Raw genomic sequence first — 20,933 nt, 5'->3', positions numbered from 1 at the left:
GGATCTGGGGACATGGACCACCCTCCCCATGCCCACTTAATTTTGCATATTATTCTGTATTTTATTTAAAGATTTATTTATTCATGCACACAAGAATTGGGGTACAGGCCAAAGGTGTGTGGGGAAGGTGAGAGGATTCACCAGAGACAGAACAGAGTGGGGAGCAGAACAGGCAGATCTACTGAGATACACTGCTGAGGGGAGCAGCGGGTGCGACAGGAGAGGTCTGCTGCGCCATGTGGGTCAGCTCCCTGGCCAGGGATTGAACTCGTGCTGCAGTGGCTGCGATAGCCTTATAGTACTGAGACTTAACCCCTTGCACCACCAGGGAGGCCCCATTCTGTATTTCAAAGGAGCCTTTTTCTGCCCACTGTGTGCATTTTCTGCAAATAGAAACTTCCCTCTTCTCTCTTGGTTTTCAGAAAGCTCAGAGTTTCAAGCAGGGGTCTCCCCCAGCACCGCCATGGACCCAGCGTGGATGCCCCACAGCAGAGGCCTTCCCTGCCGGTCTCCCCTGATGCAGAGCCCCGGAGAGGTCCTCCACGGGCGGAAACTCAGAATTGGAAAACACGTGGAGGCTCATTTCTAGCCATTTTCCTCTACCCTTTCCTCCTAGGTTCTCTGCCCAATCATGAGCAGGTTAGGGGTGCTGTTGCTAGAAGGAGAAGCCACTCCTTTAAGGGGCTCCCTCTTGACATGGAACATCAGGTTGACTCACTCCCAAGCCCTGAATAAGACCAGCCCTGCCTTGCCAAGCAACTGGCCCAGCAACCAGAGCACCTTGAGCCTTTAAATCAAGTCCATTCTTTCTAAAATCCTCCCCCAACCCCGTCCTCCTCACTGTGTTCGCGCAGTAAACTCCCGCTGATGGTTCATGAAATCTAAATCCTTGGGACTTACTGCAGGCAGACTAAGGGTGCCTTCCTGCTGTCCCCAGGGAGCACAGCACAAAGAGGGAGGCGGGCTGGGCCCAGACGGCCCCTAAGTGAGCCAGGCTGTGGCAGCAGTCAGACTGGTGGCATGCTGGGAACTCACAAGGGCAGCAGAGGAGACCCTTATCTCCATCCATCCCATCTCAGCCCGTGAAGGTGACATCAGAGGGGGAATGCCAATGAGGCCAGCCGGCCAGCTCTCCAGACAGCCCAAATCGGGCGCTTTATTACGGAGTCTAAGTGACTGCAAACAGGCCATTATCAAATCTCTTCTGTGACAAAGCCCCGTGTTGAAGGGGACAAATAAAAATAAGTACATTAAGCACAATAAATCACAGGGACCTGTCGCGGAGGCCCATTATCCCTGGAGGATTACGGGACTGTTTTCCTCCCTGCCTCTCAGCTATTGGATCCTGGCTTCCCCATCATTGTTTTAATATTGCAGCCATTACTCTCCGTGCCACGAAGAGCCTGCTGTTTCTCTGTAGTTCTGGGTGGCAAGGGCATAATTTGTTTTATGATTTGCTTGGGAGGGTAGCTGTTTTATATTCATCTATAAAAGATACATTCAATAATCGTAGCAACGAGACCCTGCTTCAAAAACAAGACCCGGCCCTGTCATTCTCTCCGGCACCCATGTGGCATTGCTGCACCCCCAAAGTCTCCAACCACGACCAGGAGGACCAGGTCATTTCCTGGAGGGAGCAGTGGGTACCTGTGACCAATAAGAGCTTCAAACAACCTTAAAGGCCCAATGAATCCTGAGCAAGCAGCCTGGGCTGGAAGGAGACAGTGAGAGACTGGGAGTCACAGCTTCTAGCCTTTACCATTAAGTTGGTGTGAGGGTAGAACAGTCCTTGACCAGCCTGGGCTGACATGTCCCCATGCACGAAAGGAACCAGTTGGTCTCTGGAGCCCAATTTAGCTCCTATTTAGTCCCTTCAGAGCAGAGGAAGGAATTCAAGCCACAGTAACACTTATATTTTCTCCTCCTTCTCAGCAGAATCATAACAAGATTCATTATAAGGTGAAGCCGACCCATTATGGAATTGTCAATAGTCTTAAGAAATCCTCCACCTCTTCCCTCTTTCGCGTGCAAAGAGAAACCCTCCCGCCTGCCCCCTCGTTCCCCAGGAAGTTGTTTACCAGGACAGCTAATGGCAAACACCATCAACAAGTCCCCTCCTGCCTTTAGCCACTGGAAGTGAGTGGAGTGACAAGTGCCAAAGACAAACATGCTGGGTCACAGCAGGCCCGTCGACATGTGTCCCCATCAGAGGTGAACCAGGCCACGAATCCCCTTTGCTCTTCCAGAGGTGGCTGCTGTGGCCCCCACGTGGCAGGCAGACGCCAAATGTCCTTCAGGCATCCCCATATCAGTGGCTGCAAAAACTCGCCATGCAAAGTGCACTTCTGCACAGGGCTGCCACCCAACTGATCCCAGAACCTCAGCGGCCATCTAAGAGGCACAGACATAAACCCACCCAATGCTGCCCAGATCTCAAAATACTCTATGTAGGACTCAAACACAGAAAAGGCCAAAAAGTAACAAGCTCTCTCAGGTTAGAAAGGGGCTGGATTTCACAGCTCATCAAAAGTTCGTTGAGCAGCCTGTTGGGAGAGGAATAAAGACAAGTTCTTTTCACAAGGTGATGCCTCTGGTTTTGCAAAATTTGGTGCCACAACCCAATAAATCCCAGTGGAGCTAGATAGATGGTAGCTTTTAGCCTAGGATGCAGGCGGCAGGTGGCAAGGGAGGTGGGTTTTGCCTGCAAACAGGACAGAGATCCTGGAGACGAACTAAACGGGTCACAACAAGGCAGGTCACCAGGAATGAGGGCGCCATGCAAGAAGGGACTCAGTCCTCTCACTGCAGAGCCCAGCACGGTGCCTGGCACACACAGGATCCATAGTTGGGCATCCACCGAGTGAGTAAATGCAGGGATGCACCCAGCCCAGCAACACCAGGGACCAGCAGGCCCCAAAAAGGCAGTCCCGCTAATGAGAATGACACCAACACCTGTGCGGGAGAGACCTGCAGTCCCTGCAGCACCATAAACATCTCAGAGAACACAAGGAGATGCCCGTCCCTCCAGCTGGCAACATGCACCACGCTGGATGTGAAAGGAAGCTACGGTCCCAGGTCTTTTAAATGTCAGCGTGAGGGTCTGGAGAGCTGGTTGGAGTTTGTATGTTTGGTATCTTTTTTTTCTTACCACAGCAAGTTATTAGAAGCTCAGAGAGAAACACATTCTGAGCACATTCTTAGCCTCTGCCCTGGGGAACCGCTTCTGAATATCAAAATAGAATTCTTGAAAACAAACCAAGAAAATGACCACACATTCTCGTGTTCTTGTGAAAGATTCAGTATTTGGGACCCACAGCTCGGAACTGACATGCAAATCTCAGCGCCGGGCAGCAGCGAGTGGCCAGCCAGGCCAGGGACGTGCCACCTCCGACTCTTCGGGATACAACTCTGACCTTCCTCGGTGGCGCTCCACCCCAGGATCGGCCACCAACTTGCCCCCAGTTGCCAGTGAACATGGCTCAAGTCAAACAGCCACACCTCCCACGGGACGTTTAATTGAAAATTCACACAAGACATGCCAAGCCGCAGACCCAAATGCCCAGCAGACACCACCCGCTGGGAAGCACGCTCACCACTGACCCATGGACATTGGGCGGTCACATGGGGTGCAGTGTCCACCGTGCTCTCCCTGGGACTTGCACCTGAGCCTGAGGGTGCCAGTGGGAACAGGGTCGGTCCTAGTTTCACAGGGAAGGGAAAATAAAGTTCACGGGGTTAGTAATGGGTTCTCACTGTGACCTGAATTAAAGCAGGTCTTTCCAGAGAATTCAAGTGAAAATAAGGTCATTAGGACAGGTGCTAATCCACGACGGCTGGTGTCCGTATAAAAGGGTAAATCTGGACACAAAGGATGCAGGGAAGACCATGTGAAACCCAGAGATGAATCACAAATATGTGCTCTTACTACCGGTCTCACTTAGCTGAACATTTTTAAGAATTATCCGCATTGGAGCATACATGACCACGTCTTTCCTTTTCATGGCTGAACAACATCCTATGGTACAACAGGCTTATTTCATTTTCACGGTGTAAATGGATGAATACATGAAAACAGTACATCATCGGTATCTGGTATCGCCATACTTGCTATCTACCAAGGCTTCAAGTTCCATGGGGCAAACTCAAAGACTGAGCTCAGGTGGAAGAAATAAAACATGGAATCAAGAACAAAACAAAAACCAGTCTTTAGATGCTAGTGCTGACAAAATGAAAGGTAACAGGAAGGAATTCTGAAAGAACAAATATAAAACAAATATACCCGCACACATTCACAGGTATGCCATCTCTCATTTATAGATGATTGTACGTGTATATGCGCGTGTGCGCACACACACACACACACACTCTCTCTCTCTCTCTCTGATGGAAGGCGAGGCTTCTTAAAGCCACGAGTTGCCTGCAAACTCAGAAAGGGAGAAGGTTTTCCCCCCGAGAGCCGTAAAGAGAGCAGGCCCTGCAGACACCTGGTATTTGGGCTGGAAGCCTCCATGCACCTGGTTTGTGGTGCTCTGGAACAGCAGCACAGGACACTCCTACAGGGAAGGTAAGCAGCCTGTGCAAGGTGAGTGAGCAAATAACAGCAATTCATAACACACACTGCCCTGTTCAATCCGAGACCACTTCCGATGAAGACGCTCTATTTATAAACACGGTCCACGCTGCCACATGACAGAAGGACGGGACTGGACCATGTGGTTGGCTTTTGCAGGACTTCATCCTCCTCCTCCCAGGTAACAGACGTGCATTTTAACCACGTCCTGCAGCAAACAGCTTGCCAAAGCATGAACGCATAAAGTTTCTGGCTGTTAGAACAGCAAAAGTGGGGGGAAGGGAGGTCTGGGATTTTGCCATGAAAAGACTGCAATTTGACAAGCTGCTCCTTGCTCCTCACATCTTTTCAGCAGTGATGTGCCACTGCAAACATCCACACACCAGACAACGAACACACGAGCCATATTAAAACAATAATTAACACAGGAGCGAGAACAATGGCAACTGCTTGGCAAAGGAAGATAATGGACAAGTTTGTCATGGGAACAGCTTGAAGATGAGCCGTGGGTATGAATGGAAAGTGATTTCTGACACAACGTGGTCCTTCAGTGATTTGCATGATATGGACTCACGAAACCCTCCACTTGCCCACTCTGATCTGTAAGACACAGGGAGTGGGTGGCTCGTGTGTTCATTGTCTCTCACCAGCCTGGGGACTGCTGAGCCCTCAGCCAGACCATGCCAGGCCCTGATACGCAGTGTCAAGCACACCGGCCTTAATCGTCTCATGCAAGAATCCAACCTCGGCATAGTCTCCTAGCCCCTCCCCCCAAAAGTGGCACAACTCATCCCAACCAAGGTCAAGGATCAGGGGATTTCAGGGAAGTTGTGACTACAACAGCACAGGCAGAGGGAACTTAAGGAGGAGACAGAGGCAGCTTCTCCCTCTCCCACCCCGAGCATTTTTGGCAAACCCATAACTCTCACCTGAGCAGTCTGTCTTCTCCCTGTTCCTGTTATAGGGAAAAGTGCAGCCAGCTAAGAAACTCTGCATCAAAATCACCAGCCTTGAAAGTTTGCATTTGCAGCCGGTGAGGCTGTTACTAATTTGTGTTTCAAAAAAGGTTTATATGTTATTTTTCAAAATGTCACCCAGGCAGGGGTGTTAAAACAACAGAGGGTGTTATGATGTCCCCTAAAACTCATGTGTTGAAGTCTTGACATCCAGATCCTAGAATATGACTGGGCAGAAGACAGGGCTGTAAAGAGGTCACTGAGGTTAATTGGGGCTACCACAGGGGAGCCTGGTGACCTTATGAGGAGATGAAGACACAGACAGGAACAGGGGGCCAGCCATGTGGAGACGACATGGGAAGAAAACTGACATCCACAAGCCAAGGAGAGAGGTCTCAGGAAAACTCTGATCTTGGCCTTCCAGCCTCTGGAACCACGACAAGGTTCACTTCTCTGGTTTAAGTCGTCTGGCCTGCAGCACTTTTATATGGCAGCCCTAGCAAACTAACACAGGCGGAAAGTTACTGTTCTTAGTTTCTTTTAATCCACAACTAATGGTCTTTTTAAAAAAAAATTACAAAAAACCCTAATTCAGGGATGGTCTGGCACTTCTTTAAAAGGGTTGAAGTTGTCAAGCAGGGGACTGATGTTATCACTCACATCACTGTCAGCAAAGCGGGTCCCCTAAGGGTAACCGTGCCAGCTGGTAGTGTGCGTAAAGGAAGCACCTGCAGGAGAACAAGAGGGTTCCGGGGAGACCTGTGTCCAGCTGGATGTCTCCCAGAGCTCGGGTGAGTCTCCCTGCTGAACGTTTTGAGGATTTTTGTTTGCCCAGCTCCTCTTCGGGAACCATCCCTTCCCACTCTCCCAGCAACCCAATCAGGGCTGGACCTTCTCTGACCAGCGCCAGGGATGTGATCTCAGCCCTTCCAGCCAGATCACAACCAGATGGAAGAAAAAGATGTGCTTCTTCGCTTGCGATGGCGAGATGAGCAGGATGGAAGCCAGCGACTCCTGAGGACCATCTGTGCCACCCCACTGGGGGCACGGCCTGAGGATGGAGTCAACAGAGAAGAAAGCAGAACCGAGAGACAGAACAAGGACCCCAGGATGCTGTTTGAGAGCCTGGATCCAACTGTGCCTGACGCTTTATTCTATTTTTTCAGTTACTTGAGCAGATAAAGTCCATTTTTAAAGTTATTATTATGATCATTATCATTATTATTATTACTGCTGTCGTCGTTTGATGCCAACGTGAATTGGGTTTCTCTCACTGATGCCGGAGTCCTGGCACATATGATCTGGTACATATGATGTCCAGCTACATAGAGCAAAGTTTGTGCATTTTTTTTTTTATGTGGGTTTTTTTCTTTCTTTCTTTTTTTAAAGATTTATTTATTTATTTATTTATTTATTTATTTATTTATACAAGCACTGGGTACAGTCAGAAGCGCGGGATGGTGAGAGAATTCACCAGAGCCAGAACGGAGAGCAGAACAGGCAGACCGACGAAGTACACTGCTGAGGGGAGCAGCGGGCAGCAGGAGAGGTCTGCGCACCATGCAGGACCCTCACCAGTGGCCGGGGATGGAACCAGCGCTGCAGAGGCTGCGGGCAGCTTCGCAACCCAGCACTCAACTGCTGCGCCACCAGGGAGGCCCTACATAGAGCAAAGTTTTATCGAAACTTAAACTATGTTTACATTGTACTGAAACCCCATGTAATTTCAAGGGGGCTTAATTACAGGTGCCACATATGACCTTTAGGAGACACTGATGTCCTGAAATTCTATGAAAATGAATCTGCCACGGAAGGGTCTGTGGCAGAAACCAGCTTATGAGTTGCCCACTCGAAACTTTAGTATCTCAGGGAGAAGGACAGGGCGAGGATCTCTGGGCTTTGTTGAATTCTGAGACTCCGAAAAACTGGCACCACCTCACCTATTTTTAGGCTGACATCTAAAGTTTCCATCAGAAGCAGGATCATTTCAAAGGATATAATTTTGAGCATATTGTAAACATTAACATTTTAAAATAAAACTTTCACATCCCATTTTCACATGGCCTGTAGGAATCTGACACCCATCACTCATTTTAAATATTCAAGAGTAAGTGAGTTTTCAAGACCTGACAACTTTTACATGATTCCTTTGCTCGAGAAAGGCACCCAGACACCCGGCTATGTTGAAATGGGGAAAAGAGACAGGAGAGGGGCAAGATGCCGGCATGCTTTGATGAGGAGGCGCCCACACCCAGCTCCGTGTGCTTCCTTTGTTTGGTGGCCCCTCGAGGCTTTACTCCCAGAGCAAAGCACGAGAACCAGGCCAGAGCTGGGTAAGAGATGTGCCTTCACGCAGGACACCTGGGGCAGGACGCCTGGGCAAGAGGGTAGGGGAAATGCCACGCACCTGGCGGGCACGGGCAATCGATTTTAACTCTCCTCACCTGTGTCTCCATAGCATGGTCTCCTGTATCCCCAGGGTCTGCAGACTCCAGGGTCAAGCCGGGCTAGTGGGCTGTGGGGCAGGGATTAAGTAGACATATTCTGGGGACAGAATTGGGCTCCAGTCTCTGGCTTTATCACTTGGCAAGGTACAGAGGCCATGACCTTCACTCTTCTCACCTGTCCACACAACTGCCCAGCTCAGAGGGCTGCAGGGAGTATCCCCGCACGCGCAGCAGAGCTCGGCTGCCCAGCACAAAGGAAGCAGCCGGTCACGGGAACTGTGATGGTGAGCACCCTTATTACCATGACTGCTATCTGAAATACTGTTAAGCAGAGCCTCCTTGGCGGCACAGGGGTTAAAGGTGCAGCACTGTGAAGCTATCGCCAGCAACTGCAGCATGAGTTTGATCCCCGGCCAAGGAACTACCCACATGGCACCGCAGGCCTCTCCTACCTCTCCCGCTGCTCCCCTCAGCAGTGTATTTCAGTAGATACATGTAGTAGCAGGATGACATAGTGCAGGGTCTCTATGACTGGAGCAGACAGGTGAAGGAGAGAATCCTGGAGCCCTCGGTGGCTTTTCAGGCTTTTATTGGGATTTTACAGGGTACGTGGCAGGCAGAGGTATGGGGAGGGGAGTGGCGGGGGGGCCAAGAGGCTAGCAGGCCTCCCAGCCCCCAGCGAGTCTTCTCTCTTTCTGGGCTCTCCGGCCTTCTCTCGTGGCCTTGTTCTCTGCTCCTCTCATGGTTCTGCTGGCATCCCTGTGACATGGCCCTTATAAGCCCAGTCTCTCAGCACAGGTATATCCACCTACACATGACCACACCCCACTCCAGGTGCCTGCCAATAGGCATGCACCCAGGACCACAGGGATCCATCATCAATCCCAATGACGGGAGGGCAGAAAAGCCTGATGCTTTTTTACTTTACCCTACAATACACCTGTTCGGCTACCTACTCTGTCTCTGGTGAATCCTCTCACCTCCTGCACCTCTGACCTGCACCACGGTTCTTGTATGCTTTTCCCTCCAGGGCCCCTGCAGACTTTCTGAGAACCCTGGGCAGGGTTAAAAAGAGACAGAAGGTGGTCCCCTCCTCACCCCAGAAAGCCATCTGTTCTGTTTTTCCAAGTACACCCACCTTAAGGGGTGAAGAGCAGGGAGCGGGGAGAAACTGGAGAGAAGCTCTAAATAACGCCACCAATGACAGCAGCTAATCCTGGGTGCTTTCTGTGCGCAGGCTCTGTCCTAAGCATGACACACACATTAACAGATTTCAAGAGCTCAAAACTGATGCTTCCACAGGAGTTATGGACAAACCCAAGCAGAGGCAAAAAGAAAATGTCAAAAACTAAGTTCGGAGAAAGGATCCCCTGCTGTGATTAGATCTGACAGGCTCTGGAAAAGCAGCAGGTCCCATGAGCCATGGTCCAGCAATGCCCATGCCAAGTGCAGACCCACAAAGCTCGGCCACTTCGGGGCTCGCACCCTCCTTCCCTAAGCCTGGGCCTCCTCACTCACTCCTCTGTGATTTCCTACATAAACCCAGTCACGCCACACTGATGCCTGGCTCACAAGGGCAGAGCACTAACAACCCGAATGGACTCACAGACACTTGAGGCAGCCCAAAATATTCCAACACAAGCACATGGTGAGCAGGGGAAGACTCCTGGGCCCTCAAACTGAGTTTCTGCTCAAATCCTCCCTCCCCAAGCCCCACCACTATCCAGTGGTTTCTCCATCAATTATAAATGCCAGCCTGCAACTGACTCGCTCAAGAACCAGCCTAGTCACCAGAAACCGCGGTCAAAGGCGCCATCAGCATCGAGGGGCCAACAGCGTCGTGAGAAAGAATCAAACGCTGGAGGGAAAGGCCTGCTGTGACCTGAAGAAAACTGAGCTTTCGACTGTCTGACGATTACTCCCAAGGACTGGTCTTCTCCATCTGAGTTTAAAAGTTCTAAGAGAAGAAAAAAGAGGAGGCCGAAGACCTGGGGAAATGGAAAGGCAGCAAAAGCACAGAAAAGGCTGCAAACAGAAGAGGGGCGAAGGTGGTGGCAACGGACAGGATGGAAATACGCAGACCGAGAGAAAGGGCGCAGCAAAGGCTCAAGCCAAAGGCTGTTCCAGGTTCCAGTTCCCCACGATCGCGGCCCCTTCAATATTCAGCTGCGGGCTTGCACGAAGACTTTTCTGGAGAGAGGACAAAGGCCCCTCTCCTCATCACTGTCGCATTCCTTACAGGCATCAAGGTGCCCCGCGAAGTCTCACCTCCCTTGTGGCCATTGGCCAGGGGCACACATTCCTTAGAGTCATTCCTTAGAGTCAGGAATGAAGCTCATCGACCCCCTCACCTCCACCCCAGGTGCCCCTGCAGTGGAGCACAACACTCGAGGTCCAGCAGGAAGGTTCCATCATGCCCGGATAGCATGTGCACTGGAGCCTGGACCCTACCATGCTAACCAGTAGAGAGCAGGCTCGAAACATGGTCAGTCACTGAAGATCCCCCAGAGTCACAGGATGGGGTGTTTGCTGAGAGCTCCCACACTCCCACCAGCTGGACGCACTGTGACGCTGGTGCAGGAGATACAGCAGCAAAGCCTGTGCAAGGAAAAGTCTGGAAGGACAGACAGCCTGAGCTGGGATTTGAAGGAAAAATGGAGGTGTCCTGGACAGATAAAGAGGGGAAGAGCTTTTCAGGCAGGAGAGGTCTGGCACAGCCTGGCAGGTGTGGCAGGAAACAGCCAGTAAGGAAGATAACAAAGGAGGTAGGGATTGGTGATACATGAAACGGGGTGAGAGAAGACAAGGCTGCAGAGAAAGGCAGGAGCCAGTTCATAACCAGCTTTGTGTGTCCTGGTAAGAAAGTTGGCTGCTTTCCAATGGCCAATAGTCAATGCAGGTCAATACACAGAACATTCTTTAAGGATAGATTATAGGGATTGGACCATCCCACTTGAAGAAGTCTGTGATCCAGAATGGCTTACTCTACAATTCTGAAAAGTGTGTGTAATCTCTCAGCAGGCTCCTCCCCAGGCAGAGGAAACACCACTGGTCATGGGAAGAATCTTGCAGGCTCCAATTTTAAGGTGAGTCAGGAACCCAGATGTCAGAGCTCTAATCCTTTTGCTCGCAGCTCTCCACAGCTGCTTTGGAACTACTCAAGAGGAAAAGAAGAATATTCTGTACTACCTCCCTTATCAGGTGTCAGCCAAGAATAAGAAGAAGGTTGCTCTACAATACAGGGCTCATTTGAACAAACCCCCAAAATAAGAGGCTCAAGAGAGTGTCTTTGCACTCAGCCCAGGGCCAGCCAAGCCAAAGGAGAAAGTGCTATTTTAAGAATTAGGGCTAATGTCACAGGTGAACTTGATTCCAAGGAGGAGGGTGTCCAGAAAGCAATGAAAACCATCTCGGACATCCACACCAAAATTCAGAAGCTTCCCTGGGTTTCCGTCCTACTGTGATGGTTCTAGCCCATTAGTCTTTAAAATGTCCCACAGGAACCAGCAAAACTTCCCATAGGAAAAGGCTGAGGCCTCAGTGACCTCCCAGCTTTTGGAGGCTTTTTGACCTCCCTCCAATTTTATCCCAAATAGTATTACTACCACGTTCATCTTCCTGAAATAGAGCTTGTAACACTCCATCCTCCAAGGCCAGCCTGGCCTCTCACAGCCCACAGCCCCAACTGGTTTGCTCACATCATCCCCGATTCTTTACTAACAGAAACCCAAGCTGGCTCGTCTAAAACCCAAAAGCACATATGTGTGCATCTGTCCATCAGACACGGCCCCGCTTCTGCCCTTGAATTCTCCCATTCAGGTTTTAATTATCCTGGATCCAAAAACCCAAATCCAATCCTGCCTCCACTGAGTTTAAGCAGCTAAGTAAACTCCCACCTCCGAGTTCCCATCAACTTTCAGCCTCAGTAAGCCACTTCATTTCCGTGGTGGCTCCGAACTGTTCATTTGAATCTTCTATTGTTACTCAACTTAGCGCACATTTTTTCCAATCTCTCCAATTATGTTCCTGGTGGGCAAGAAGAGGAGGCTTTCGACTTATTTAATAAATGTTTACTGAAGGATCCTACATGCTAGAAACGTATCGGGATGCTCCCATGGGTGCAAGACGGGCGTGATGGAGTCACGGCACCCCAGGAGTTGCCACGTGATGAGGGGATACGAAACAAATGCAGGTATTTGCAGAGCCGGGCAGAAGAGCACAGCTCAGCCTCTGGGATCTTGGGGGTCATTCCTCTCTCCCCATATTCTTCCAGCTCTTCTTCATGCAGACCCAGAGCTAGTATTTTCTTCTGTTTCTCTCAACACAAAGGCACATGGTGCCACTTGCCCTTCATTCACCCTTTATGAACACGGATCTCCCTGACCAAGACGAGGTGACCAGCTCATCTCACCTCAATGAGCCTCACCAGCTGGGACCTGCACGTAGTAGGAGCTTAGTGCACACGGCGAGGTGGAGGTAGAAGGAGTGAAGGCACAGGGAGGAGGCAGGAGAGATGCAACCAGACAGAGGAGAGAGAGGGTAGGGAGTTTAGCCCAGCGAAGGGACCAGCAGGTACACGCCCACGTGGGGAAACATGGCAACAGCCAACAGGATAGGCCCGGAGATCTGCGGAGGAATTCAGGACAAGCATCGAGGCAGAGAAGCCAGGGGAGAGGGCAGCGCTGAGACACAGACCAAGGCACCTGACCAGCAGAGAGCCAAGTCCTGGCCAAGCTGCATGGCTGAGCCACCTGGGCAAGCCTCGGCTTCCCCATCCGGAAAGGGGGAAGTCAGCCCACCCGCCCGCAGCACTGCCTTCAGAAGGAAATGACCCAAAATGAGCCAATGAAAGAGCATCTGAGTCCCTCCCTCCAGGTCCTTGAGTGCCCTCATCCTCCTGATGGCCCCAGTGCCCACTGGTCATGTTCATGGTCATTGCCAGTGCCGCAGCATTAGGCTTGGTGTATTTGAAACACTTTGCAAAGTCACGTTCAAGGCAACCTGCCATGTACACGTGACCAGACTCTGGATCCTGCCAGGCCCCACCCGCCAGGTAAGTCAAAGTCCCTAAAATCTACAGGGAAAGACAACACTGGGTACATTCCGGTATTGGAACTTCCTGATCTTTTCACAAAGTCAGTCCCAGGAGAATTCATTTTGCTGATCACAAATGTCCTTCACATTTAAAAAAAAACAGCTTCCTGGAGCTTCCTGAGCTCAAGGAGTCCAGGCCCAGAGGGCACCGGCCCTCATTCACCTCTAGCCCCCATCTCTCCCACCAGTCCTGAAAACAGGGTCCTCATCCCTCCACAAAAGAAGTCCTTCTGGGTGGACACAACTACTTATTAAAGCACCAGGCACCAGGCCCAGAGGTGGGAACAGCATCGCCCTGCTTAGCAAGCTGCCCGCCCCTCCTGGCCCCCAAAGCATCCCCCAAATACCCCTCCCGAGAGCTGACATCAGACAAGGAGGCTTCTGCACAGACAGCGCTGGCACATTCAAGATCTAGGCAGCTGTTCTGGAGACACCAGGGGCGAGGGGATGGTGCCCAGTTAGCCACAGAAATGTTAACCTTACTCAGGAATAACAAACGTGTTTAGGGCATCCACAGCAAGCCCTACCAGGGACTAACACTGAAAAGCCCAGGATCCTGGGCTGAATTCAAACTTGAAAGAAAAAATAAAAAGAGAAAGAGAAAGAAAAGAACTCTCACGTGCCTGTGTTTTGCTGTAAATCTCCCTAAACGGTGATGCTACCGAGCAGCACTGGAAGGTGCGGCCAGTCCTTTGTCCCCGATTGGCCTTGGTACTTGCAACAAGCTCGAAGAAAAGTGGGACCCTCTGCCAGTAGACGGGGCCCCGCCATCTGTGTTTGCTGCCCACCCAAAGCCCAGCCCATGGTGTGACGAGAGAAGCTAAAATTATGGTGAGGCCACATGTTCCCGTCTTGCCCTGGCCTGTGATTATGGGCAAAGCCAGGTTGCCCCAAATTACCGTGAGAGCCTCAAATGCCTTACAGTCTCTTTTATTCCTAGAACAAATCCTGTTTTGGAAACTTTCATAAGAGATAAAGGAACAACGAAGAGTCCTAGATATTTCGGTTGGAGGAAGGAAGAACCGGGAGGGAGGCATGGTTTCAGTTCTTTAAATGTCTCACACACCTCGCCTCTACTATAAACTTAGGCAAACAAAATGAATGCGGTGTTTCAGCAATTATGGAAACTCAGAATGCTGGAAACTCTTCCAAGTTGAGTCCTTAAACCACTACTGACTCTGTTCCTAGAGGCAGAATGTGAGGCTGGTGAAGGAAGCCACCCAAGGGGTCCTCGGGATTGTCATCTCCAGGGAGAATTCTAGGTAAACAAGCAATGCACCCCAAGGGAGTCAGCCCATGAAGTGATACTATGTGGCAGGTTAGCGGTTAGGAAAGCTGTGTGAGGGAGTTCCAGCTCAGACTCCCTGGCAGGTAAACCCAGTGAGACATTTGTTAAAACATTTTTAAAGTTTATGTTGGAAAAATCCTTGGTTTTATGTAACAGGAGAGGCTCCCAAAAGCATTCATCATGATCATGTTGATCAAATAATTTGGAATACAATAAAGGAATGAGCTATTAAAAAGAGGCTTGCTATGAATCCCTTTTGTAAAATAAAAACCCTTTTGCACCTCAAGCAAACGCTGATCTTAAATTATTTGCTTTCAAGATCAGATTTCATAAGCCACACTCACCTAAAATCAGGTACTCCTATACTTAGCTTAAACACTGAAGTAAAAATGTAGCAAACCCTGCATTTACATCACAAGTACTCAAATATCCTCTTGCCAATAGGCACTGCCCTATCTCTACAGGAGGGCTATGCCAGCCAGGTAAGGAGCCTTCTTACCAGATACTGGAGGCATCACCTGAAATGGGTTTGCATTTTTCCTGACCTGTCCTTCTCCATAATTGCTTTCCTGCATCTATTTTTCTTCCAAGCATCCCTGCCTCCATACTCACCCCTAGGAGGTAACCACTCCAGCCCAAAGAAAGGGCACCCTTGGGAGTCCAGGCTTTGCTCCACTCAGCTTTTATCTGCTTAACTTGGAAACAATTAAAATTTTCAGCATTGCTTTTATCACAGAGTTCTCAAGTAGCACTCAAAGAATAGTGTAACATTCCTAAACCAACAAGTTCCCATCATATGTGAGATGTGGGCAGGGAAGAGCCTGGGAACGTGTGAATATCAGAAATGTTCTGGTGAGGTCTGCAGTGACAGAGAATCTTACAAGCAGCCAGGCAAAGAAAGACCGTGGGATTCTTTTCCTCCGCATTGCACACTTGCAGGTAACCTGCCCATTTCAGAGCTAGGAAGATGGGAAAAGGAAGCAGTGTGAGCTTTGCCACTAACTAGCTTAGAATAGTCCTTTCCCTGAGGGCCCCTAAATTCCTAGTTACTGAGCAAGAGAGAGAGAGAGAGATGCTTCTTTTACTTCCACTGTCCTTCTGGCTTCTGCTTCTGCAAAACTAAACATATTTGGCCCTGGGGATGGCTGCTACAACTGTGATTTTCCATTCTCTCTGATATCCTCTGGCAGTTAGAGTGCTGCTTTTCTTTCTCGCTATATACTTTCCTCAACCCCCAAATAACACACATGTGCACACATGCACTCAGGCACCCATCCTCAATGTTACAAATCTCCTCCTTTTCCAGCAGCAAAGTTTAGGCCAGAAATGAACTGCGCCCAATGGAAGAAGCGTGTTGCAGTGTTAAATGCGTCCATAACTCTACCCAGAAGCAAGTCTGACAAAATAGAATTTGTTCTCTCCGAGGACTGTTCCCCCCTACTATATCATTTGTCAAGTTCCATTGTCATTTCTCCCACTGCTGCATAATCACATAATGAAAGCCCCAGAAGTAATTCATGTACACAAGAGGGCAGACTTATGGGTTGATAAGGGACCCAGTCTTTATTTGCATTGCTAATAGTTTTTTAAAGAACAGGCAAAATGCTATATGTAGAAGGAAAATGGACACAAAAGAAATTTTTTTCTGTTTTTAATAACAATGTGGGATAATCAACTAGTACTCTTGGATCTTATCCAGCAACCATTCTTGCCACCATTTGAATATAAGGAGCATGAAGCAAGGGTACAGCCCCCTGCATGGAATCCTATTAAATTATTTCCCTTCTAACACCAGGCTTCACTCGTCTAGAACATCCCAGCTACCAGCCCCGCTAACTACTGACTGTCCTGCACACACACATACACTTTAACGTTTCCATGCTGGTCTTTCTGCCTAGATGCCCTTCCTTACTGCCAACCTGGCAAACTCAGACTCATCCTCTGAACAAATGTGGGTGCTCGAGCTTACAATCCTAGCAATGGTTCCATGTCTGTCGCTCCCCAAAGACCACACTCTAAATGTGGAACCCCTGTACCTTGACCTGCCACATAACAGATGTTCAATTATTATTTGTTGAACTAAAGTGAAACACAGTGAATGAAGCCTTACCTTTGCTGCTGCCTACTGCTGTCCAAATGTTCTATGTGGCCACAAAGGCCCAGAATACCTGAGCACGGTCAATGTCAAGTGCTCCACAGAGGAGCATCAAGACCTCATCAAGACTGTATCACCAAGGTGTGCCAGTGTCAGGATACCTGGAATGCTCAGTCCCCTGGGTCCCACATCCCTGTCCCCCCATCTGCTCCCCATCCTCTGAGAATCCCTGGCTGCAAAGACACCTTCATCTTACTCACAGACGCTAACGAAGGCCAGGACCCTGCCTCACCTTCTTACTCTATGTCTGCCCTCCAGCTTCTCTGAAATTCACAAGACTTCATTCATGCCTTAGGCATACAGTATAGATTTTCTCCAGGACCAGTTTGCACTAGTTGATGCTCAGTGGCAAGCACAGTAGTATTTTCCTGTTCCAGTCTCTTTCCCCTTGACTACACTGCACCTTTGAGAATCAATCTACAAGGCCTCAATAGCAGAAAGAAAAAAGCTTTATTCTGACCATTTCCCCCAGACCACAATGATAGGGCCCCTTAAACTACCAAACAGGCGCACTACACAGGGGTAAAGGTCAACCAGACCCCAGGGTTCAGGGAAACCTAATACCCCAAGCAGGTTCACAGGTTCCAAACACTGAGTCTGACGCCATATGGGGAGCTGAGCCTCGCAGCATCTAGTGAGACCTGAATGTAGGTGACACTTGCCTTTCGGGGGGACCAGCCCCTCCCTCCGCTCCTGTGTGTGCACCTCTGGAGTCAGCTGGAAAAGACTCAGCCACTCAGGGTAAATCTGGGGAATCGGACCGCCCTTGTTTCTCAGCGAAAGAGAATTATCTTCCAGTTCCGATGGAAGAAACCTAGACATTAATGATTTAATATTAAAAGCGCGAGATTACGTGAGGTGAAAATGCAACGCTCCTGTCTGATGTTGTGACATCTCTGTACGACGACAGGGAAGTACTTGGAAGGGGGTGACAGTGAGAAATCTGAAGTTTAATGGAGTCCATCCTAGACTCCGCCTAGAACAAAAGGTAATGTGATTTTATGAAGACCGCAGGGGATGAGCACTCCAAACACGAGAGGGGGAGTTACGATGACAAAGCCTCAGGGAGTTAAAAGTGAACACGGTCTGATGCCCAAAGGCTGGCGTTGCAGGAGGTTCTGTTTCCCTAAAATTTACAGCCCTCCTATACTTAGAGATTCTGTGTGCTTTGAGCCTCTCACAACACCGTGCAGTTAACCTGTGCGGAGCTGCGCAAATGACCCCTCAAGGGTGAGCAGGCCCACGGCTGATGCATCCGGAATCCCCTCAGTGCCAGCCAGCGCTGGGTGCCAGAAAGTTCGTGTCTGAGCCCTAAAATAAACCATAGCCTTTTGTAGCACGGGTGCTCGTGTGGAATAGAAAACTAGTCCCCCCTAGTGTCCTGCCACTGTAGGTGACTCCAGGATGCAGCAGGCTCCTGCAAGCTGCCAGCGCGGCTCAGGAACCCAGACCAAAGGAAGCCGGGGCACCCACCCCAAGGCACGAAAACACTCCTGGCACCTACGAGGAGACGATGAAGACACCTTTCGTTTCACTTCCAAGGTCCTTCAAGACATGTTTCAAAGGACGGAGGAATGTGCATCACACACTCACACACCCCAAACAGTCCCCATCACCCCGCAAGCTGCATCAAGGGAGTTGAGGGTGCCCCCACTTGTTAGTGGCTTTTGCCCACTGTCCAGGGGTATAATCAGTTCTTTAAAAAGCTCTCTATCCTGGGGGTGGAGGCTCCTTCCCCACCAACTGTTGAAAACTCACTAAGACCTAAATCTTGATGACTTCTGCCTCTCCGTTCCAGCGGGTTTTCTTCCCGGGGTGCAATTCACAGGGCCAAGCTCGATAAATGCGTGTTCTCCTCAAGCAATTTTCACTCAAGTACTCCTGGAAAATAAAGGTATCCTAAGGGATGTGTGAAAGCTTAAAACCAGTTTGTTGTTGTTTTTTCAGCCCCAGTGAGGACTCGGCGTGTCCGCGAGTAATTCATTCATGTCACCCATTGGTGAGAGATGAGAAAAGAAACCACCACTTGCTCTTTTCCTAATTTAGAATCTTCCCTTATCTTAAGTCTATCAAAGCTGACTCCGGAGGTGGGAAGACAGGAGAGGTGAGGAGAAAAATTAACCTGAGCTGACTGCCTGCCACACGGAGTGAATAAGCACTTTGGGCTTCTACCCTGCCAGAGGGGACGCATCTGCATTGAAGAGAGGGGACACCCCAGCTGCCCCTCACCCAGAGGCCCCCCCAAGAAGGCAGCTCCCCCTCTCTATGGGGGCACTTACATAAGACCCCGTAAAACTTCCTGTGACAGTCACAGAAAATGCAAGCTGCTGTTTTGCTCCCGCAGGAGATCATTTTAATGGACTGAGTGACAAAACTCACGGATTCCGATTTCGGCGGAGCCTGCTCTACTGAGGTCCATCAGCTCAGGGGCCAAAAACCTCATCCCCACTAAAGGGGTGGTGGTGGGGAGGGGGGGGGGTAGATTCAATGCAGAAGCAAAAATCTGTTCTTCCGAAGTGACCCATTTAAAATCGGATGGTTCCAGGGGAAGCTCACAGGTTTAATAAACCTCAAACAGGCGAGGGGAGGCTGGGAGAACCGAGCCTTCTTAGGAGGAAAATTTCAAAACCAGCCATAAGACAGTGAACACAACAAGAAGGCACAAACTTCGGCGCCAGCCGGCCACCCTGCAGAAAGAGGGGCCCCCGTGCGTCTGTCCAGGCTGAGCTCGCTGGCCGCTCCGCAGCGCAGCCTCGTCCAGGGGACGGTCACTCGGCAGGGAGTCCTGCCGGCCACCCACCCCCCCCACCCCCCCACCCCCCCGTGCAGGAGGGACTAGCGAGCTGCGGCTGCACCCCCAGACTCAGCCTGGACGCCGGGCGGCCGGAGCCAGGAAAAGTTCCCCAAGAGCACCCCGGGAAGGCAGGTGGGGGCCGCCCAGAGGGTCGGCTGCAAGGGCAGCAGGTCCCCCCACAGCACAGGTGCATGCAGCTAAGGTGGGGGACAGGGCGCGGCGCAGGGAGCTCCCCCCCGGGTGTCCCCGGCAGCTCCTCGCTCGCCCGGGCAGCGGCCAGGGCGGCCAGGGCGGGGCGGGCGCTGGACAGGTCCCGGGGCCCCAGGGACGCGGGGGTGGCGAGTGCAGGGCCGGGGCCCTGGCAGCGGAGGGGGCGCCCCGGCTCCCGGGGGACGAGCCACAGGTTCGGAGAACTTGTCCAGCGCATCTCGCCGGGGCGCCCCCGGGGCTCGCCGGCACCCCGGGACTCTTACCTCGGCCGTGGCTGCCGCCCCGCGCCGGGGGCCGCGGGGGCGCGGGGCGCGCGGGTCGGGGCCCCCGCAGGCCGGGTCCTCGTCCGAGCAGCGGTGCAAGTGCAGCCCCGGGCGGCGCCGGCTCCGGGCGCGGCGGGGGGGCGCGGGCCGCCGAGCCGAGCCCTGCCCGGCTTCCTCTGCCGCCGGCGCCGCCGCCCGCGGCCGCTCGCGCTCGGGGTGCGCCCCGGCCGGGGTGCCGCGCGCGGGCCGGGGCCTGCGCCCGCCCGGGCTGGTCCGGGGTGGGGGCGCCGGGCGGCGGCTCCGGCTCCCCCGCCCGCGCCCGCCGCGGCGCCCTCCGGGCAGGGCCTGCCCGCACCGGCCGGCGGGGCGTGCGCGGCCGCGCCCCCAGCCCCGGCGCCCGGCGCCCGCGCGCCCCCGCCCGGCCTGCGCCGCCCGCCGCTCCGCGGCTCCGCGGGGAGCGGGCGCCGAGAGGGCCTCGCCGGCCCGGGGCGCCGGCCGGGGGCGCGGGGCCGGGGAGGCGCCCCGGGAAGGTCACCGGCGCGGGGGCGGGGCGCCGCGCGGTGGGTGCGGGGTGCCGGGCGGCCGCGGGGCGCGCGCCCCAGCCCCGGCCGCCGCCGCCCGCGAGCCGCGCGGGAAGCCGGGCCCGGGGCGCGGAGCCGGGCGGCCGCTGCAGCCGGCGCCGGCCGCCGAGCGCCGCTGGCCGGAGCCGGAGCCGGGCGCGATCCCCGCCTCCCGCGCCCGGTCGGGCGGGGCGGCGCGGGCGGGCGGCGGCGGCGGGCGGGCGGGCGCGCGCGGGGATCGTCCGGCCGGCCCCGCCGCCGCGTGCCCGGGGCGCGGGTCCCGCTCAGCAGCTGCGGCGACGGCGCGTCTGTGTCATGTCCGTGCAGCTGCGGCCCGCGCCGGGCCGGGCTCCGGGGGGCGGGGCCGGGGCCGCCCTGGCTCCGCCCCCACCCCGTGACCGCGCGGCCGGCCAATAGCCCGCGCCGCTGCCGCGCGGCCCGGCCGCCCGCCCCGCCCAGGCCCCGCCCCCGAGGGAGGCCCCGCCCCCCGGGCTCCGGCTCGCACAGGGGCGGACGCAACACCCGGAGCCGGATTCCAGGCGGGTCGGGAGGAAGGGGTGCCAGCCGCGAGCTCCCCGCCCTGCTGCCCCCACCCC

The 20,933-nt window shown here is 52.8% G+C and overlaps 1 protein-coding gene across 1 annotated transcript in view; it reads right to left on the bottom strand.

The window, feature by feature from the left end:
* The window catches only part of LARGE1 (LARGE xylosyl- and glucuronyltransferase 1), a 436,269-nt gene extending 416,458 nt beyond the window's left edge, over positions 1-19,811 (bottom strand). Inside the window, exon 1 of the mRNA XM_054696078.1 lies at positions 19,778-19,811. The gene's annotated coding sequence lies outside the window, so the exon portion shown is untranslated. The remainder of the gene's footprint in view (positions 1-19,777) is intronic.
* Between the last annotated feature and the right edge of the window lie 1,122 nt (positions 19,812-20,933).

Source organism: Talpa occidentalis, unplaced genomic scaffold (assembly GCF_014898055.3).
Source record: "Talpa occidentalis isolate TD23 unplaced genomic scaffold, MPIMG_talOcc4v2.1 talOcc4.16, whole genome shotgun sequence".
Lineage (NCBI taxonomy): Eukaryota > Metazoa > Chordata > Mammalia > Eulipotyphla > Talpidae > Talpa > Talpa occidentalis.
This window is presented reverse-complemented; position numbering and strand designations above follow the sequence as displayed.